We start from the raw sequence: 6,000 nt of genomic DNA, 5'->3' as shown, positions 1-6,000 counted from the left end.
TATATATATATATATATATATATATACTATATATATATATATATAATATATATATTATATATATATATATATATATATATATATATATACATATATATATATACACAGTGGGGGCCCCCTTATTCACATTCTCCAGATTCACCGGACTCGCATCACGCGGATTTCTCTCGGGAACGTTTCCCCGATTATTCGCGGAAAATTTGCGCATTCTCGGTATTTTTCTATGAGAAATATCCACAAATTCCTGGTTTTTTTTATCAATTTCATCATAAATTCACTTTTTGTGATAAAACTATTAAAAAAAAAAAAAAAACCAAGTATGGAAATTTTATTTTTAGTGGTTTTCTTGAGTTTTAACTAACAAAATAGGCTGTTTTTAGCGTTTTTTATAGGGGTTCCAAACATTTGCGGTTCTAACTATTCACAGGGGGTCTGGTACGCGTCCCCTGCGAATACTGGGGATCACTGTATATATATATATATATATATATATATATATTGGGATTTCTTTACGAGGAGCTTGGAAATTGCATAACTTGTCAGTGTCTTTGATGTGCTCCTTTGAGGATGAACAGTGGCTGCACTATCAAGAAACAGATAATGACGCAGGAACAACCTAATTTTGGTAGCTGTTGTGATTCCTCAAACCCACCCACTTTTCCTGATAAAAAGGCATGGGGATTGGTGGTAAGTGCTTCCTTTCAAAGACCTGGCAAGTACTATTGGGGAAGATGTCCGACCTATGCAATCTCGCTGCATCTGTGTCCTTTTATACCCTATCACTGTGCCAACAAGCCCTCTTCTGGCCGAGACCAACTACAAGAGAATTCTCTGATATCAGTTGGTCTGTCTTATGTAACCCTGGGGGATCATAAGAGTAATTTCTTTGAGGACTCACTGTGGCTACCAAAAATAGGTTTTTTCTATATCAAAACCTGTTTTATATGGCAGAATATATATGGAAGTCACTCTTGAGCCTTGTAAACTAGTATTACAATTATACTATGTGGATTCTATTATGGTATATGGATATACGTATTATGAATTCCTTATGTTTGAACAGCACTAGATCCAAAGCTTGGACTGAAATAAGTTCTGTTGTATACATTGTTGTGCAGTCTGGTAGCTTTGCCTTGTATACTTCATCTTCAGACAGAAGAGCACAGCCAGCTACATCTTCCAGTTTAGAGCCATCAGAATAGATTTTCTTCATGATATGTACTATAAAAAATTAGCATAGATCTTTTCCAAAAACATCTTTCATTTTGGGGATACATATTATGAATGTCACATTTTTTATGTTATTAAACTAATCTTGGAAACATTTTAATCCACTAGTGTTTCTTTTTTGAGCAATAATACTGTACTTATTTGCTCAGTATTCATTGCTGAAAACATTGATCCTGTGCACCTTAATTACCATTTAATTTTCACTGATTTCCATATTTTTGTTGAAACCAAATAGCAATTGTTATTGTTAATGTGTAAATCTTCTACTGATTTGAATGCATTAGTTTGACTTGCAGGTTTTCCTTCTGAATTTACCTAAGGGACTAAGTCAGTCCTCGTCCCTCAAGAATATAGACCAATTTCAAGTACCCATGTCTTATCTAAGACTTTTGATATGTTCTCCAAGCATCTTTGTAAATTTTTTTACCATCATAACCTGCTACAAGTATTACAGTTTGGGTTTCATAAAGTCTGGTCTTTTTTATTCACTCTTATTAATATCTACCATCTTGTCAAGTGCTCTTGATGAAGGGGCAGAAGCATGCATGGTTGGTTTAGGTTTTTGTGCAGCCTTTGACTTTGTGAATCATGATGCACTTACGTACAAGCTAACATTATAGGAGATTGATGGATATATTTTTTTATTAATATTTATTGGTAGTGAATTTTAAATAGGCAAAACCCAGAGTGACATCTGGAGAACAAACTGATAGCATGCACTGACGATGCTACTCTTCCAGCTGCTGTTCCATCTCATTGCCTCAGGTCTGTGGTTGCAGAATCCTTGAATAGAGATCTGGCACATATTTGGGACATGAAGCAAAGCACTTCCAAAACTAAAAATATGATAATTAATTGATCCTGAACACTTTTGCCATTGCATTTAAAGTGTATAGTTGTACGTAAATGCCAGTGACTTTTTTAAGACTGTAAGTGTAACTTTTGAGAAGAAATTGACTTTTGAGAGGCTTATATGTGATATTGATTTTTCTGTTTTTCAAAAATAGCTATAGGCAGTCCCTGGTTATCAGTGGGGTTTCTGTCTTCAGCGGGTGATCATAAGTGAAAACTACCATTAACCGAAACTCTGTGATTTAAGGCGTTTATGACATCGAGATTTGGTTAATGGCACTGATAACTGGTTAATGGCAACTCTGTTGAATATGTTATAGTGCCATAACTCTATTATCAGCACCATAACTCTTATTATCAGCATCTTATAACCGAAACCCGTCCTGTTACGATGCCATAAATCGCCAATTTTATGGTGCTAGAGAAGCGCAATAAAACCAAATCATCATTAACCAAGTCTGCCGATAACCTGGGACTGCCTAGAAGAAATTTTTCCACTTTGTCATGATGAAGCTAATGTATCTTAAGTATTTTAAATTTTCTTTGGGCTGCTGTTCTACAGTATGATCTTCAGATGAACCTTCATCTCAAACTCTAGGATAGAGTTTTACTAGCAGTTAAGTTATTTTGCCAGTCTTCATGTTCACATGTGGTATAAACATAAAGTGAGTTTCTTATGTTTGTTGCATAAAATGTATTACAGTGAAAAACATCCTTTGCACTCCTCTTCACCTGACCTAGCTGTTTTTGCTTGCCACAAAAGGCAGGCTGTTGTTGCAAACAGTGTGTCGTTTTCAAGTATCAAGTTTAATGCTACTCAGTTTGCAATAAGTTTTATCTTGGCCAAAACTAAAATGTGGAATACATAGTTTACCTAGTATTACATTTTTGGAGTCTTCTGATCTCCAAATGTTTAAGTGAGGAGTAGATTTATTCTTGCTTGCTGCAGCTGGTGTATCCTAAATTGAAGTGTATCTCTTTTATTTTATATTCTCCCATATTTATTTATTTATCACCTTTTCCCATAACTTTTTCTCTCTGCATGCTGATTTACCTTTGGAGTCCTCTTGGGTATATAGCCTGTTGGCTCTGTCCATGAAGGTTTTCGGTTGAAGATTTAAAGAAAGATAGGATAGTTAATCCGTGGTAGATGTATTGGCCTATGATCCAAATTGGTTTGGTGTCAGCATCTTATTTTTAGGTATATGGAATAATTATAGCATTGCACCATTCTTCAAGGAACAAATTTCTGGCCACAAATGATTATCAAATTGCAAAGTATATGATTTAGTGAAAGTTGCTAGATTTTTTATTATTTCAGAACAAATGAGGTTTCTCCTAGGAGCAGATTTGTCACAGTTTGAAATTGTATAATCTAAACGTTATATACTTAAACTGGTATCTTGTATAGGTATATATTTTATATTGAATTATTATTAGTAGTAGTATTATTTAGTAGTTTAACTAGACCGCTGAACTGTTTTTATCTCTCATAGGGCTGATCTAAGGGATTTGTCTGTTGATGATAAATTTTATTTATAATTTATTAAATTACAGTTCTGAAGAAGTTGTATGATTGGATTATAATTGGAAAGAATGGGGAATTCAACAGTTTTTTTTTAACTGATTTGTTTCTAAAATTGATATCCATTGTCAATTATATTTTGAATATTCTCATAAAAAATGTTCAGTGGTCAACTGTTAGTGTTACTCTACAGTCAGTGCTTGTAGTTATTGGACCACATGGGCTATTCATCAAATATCTATGAGTTCGATGAGAATGGCTAATTCTAAGACAAGTCAAAATTCCTTGTGTGTCATTCTTCTTTATATGAATTCTGTATTCACACACTGGGCTTGATCTGTACTATTAATGTTATATCATGTTAATTTTTCCATATACACATTATGCTATTTATTGATTATAATGGATTTTTGATGGTGACTAAAACTAATGTAAAAGAAATATCTTTTAGCCTGGTCTCGTAGCCGGGTATAGTGTCATAATGATAAACACTATGACATGGTGAAGTATATTAGACTCAAAGACAAGAGGGCATTTTTTTTCATCTTCAGTGAGGCTGAACTCAGCTTTTCCCATATCCAAATCTTGAAGAAGTGACTATTGTGCATCCGCATTACATTTCTAGTCAACGTAGTGCGTACGCCCCCTTGTTTTGGGACCAGCTTGATATGGCGATGGGGCTCTTGAACCTCAGGAATTTCTTTCTAGGTTCGAACTAAGAGTCCCATATAGCATTATATATTTTGGGATTAATATTTGTGGATTTTTCCACTTTTGTCAAAATTTTCAAAATCTAATAAATAAGAAAACATATCATAGCTTGGAGTGAAGTTACACCTGAAGCTAAATAGCAAAAACTGTGGTAGATCCATCATCTACTCAACAATGTTCGGATCTGTTTTTTCAGGGGGAACTATTCTGTGGAGCTGGGCCACAGATTTCAGGGCGGGCCCGGTTCTAGGAATAGAACTCGGCATTCTGTCCGGTTTGCCCATGACATAAATTAGGACGGGAATAATTGTATTTTCGTAATGCTCTTAGTCCTACCAAGTAGGTATTGCTTACACTTGGGCCATACTAATCATGTCATGCCATCCCCTTTTGGAGTTGGGTTGGGATGTGGACATTTGGGAGTCATTTCCCACTTGTGCCGTTGGCAGAAGATTTAATTTCATGAAAAGCTATTGATATCTTTTCAAAATTTATTCATTTATTATTTTTCTCAAATTTTTTTCCCCACATAATTTTATGATAAGTATGCCTAAAGAGTTTAGTACTGCTGGGCCCCTTGATGGACAAAATTCTGCACAGTTGATAACCATTGGAACTTTATCACCGAATCTCCTACAATCAGTTCAAGATAGTAGTGCAGCAAGGGAACATCCAGTCCACAGTAAATTATCATATCCAAAGCACCCATCAGGGTCCATAGAAATTCTACAAAAAAGTAAAAACCAGTTAGAAGATTCAAACATAACAGTGGAACCATGCATTACAGAGAAAAGAAACAAACCTTATACTACACAGATAACCCTTATCAGGCAGGGTCCGAAAATAAATAGAAACTATCGACTTAATCCAACACTGGTGCATTTTGATCATCTTCTTGGATCAGGTAACTGGTCAAGATTTCTAATACTTAAAGCTGAAAATAAGATATCGACAGCAATACTAGAAAACTAATTATTGAATATATGTCCAACACAAGAAATGGAATGTCGATATGTCAAAGAAAATGAATGGGTGCTTCAAGTAACCACCAAAAAGCAATCCACCACATTTTGAAATATAACAGAAATAAATGGCATGAAAATATCAATTACAAGTCATGAAACATTAAATTATATATATATACAGGGCACAGTCATTTTACCCAACATGGAAGAAGAAGGACTACTATCAAAACATTTGATACTTGACTCTCTCAAATTAAGATAGTATAGTAATATCCATGACTTAGAAGTATGCTCAATTCCAAGCAGGAAAGATGAAAATAAAGAAATTAATATTGCAAAAATAAAATTTACAGGCCAAGATCTCCCACTTAGAATAAAAATTCTTGGCCAAAATAGAGAAGTGCATCCATTTATACCTAAACCACTTCAGTGCACTCAATGTTCAAAGTATGGACAGATATAAAAAAATGCTGCAATAAGGCTTAAGGCAATATGTGCATCAGACACCCATACCACTAATTGGAAATGTAAATCCCCAAAATGTTTTTTAACTGTGGACTTATCCCATCACACTAAATCTAAGGAATGCTCCTTTTATCAATACAACACAGAGCTTCAATTGTTAATAAATAGAACAGGAATGCCAGTCAAAGAAGCTAGACTCAAGCTAAAAGTAAGAGGAGTCAGTAATTCATCTTCAAACCACTCTTTCGCAAA

The sequence above is a fragment of the Macrobrachium nipponense genome, chromosome 2 (assembly GCF_015104395.2).
Source record: "Macrobrachium nipponense isolate FS-2020 chromosome 2, ASM1510439v2, whole genome shotgun sequence".
NCBI lineage: Eukaryota > Metazoa > Arthropoda > Malacostraca > Decapoda > Palaemonidae > Macrobrachium > Macrobrachium nipponense.
This window is presented reverse-complemented; position numbering follows the sequence as displayed.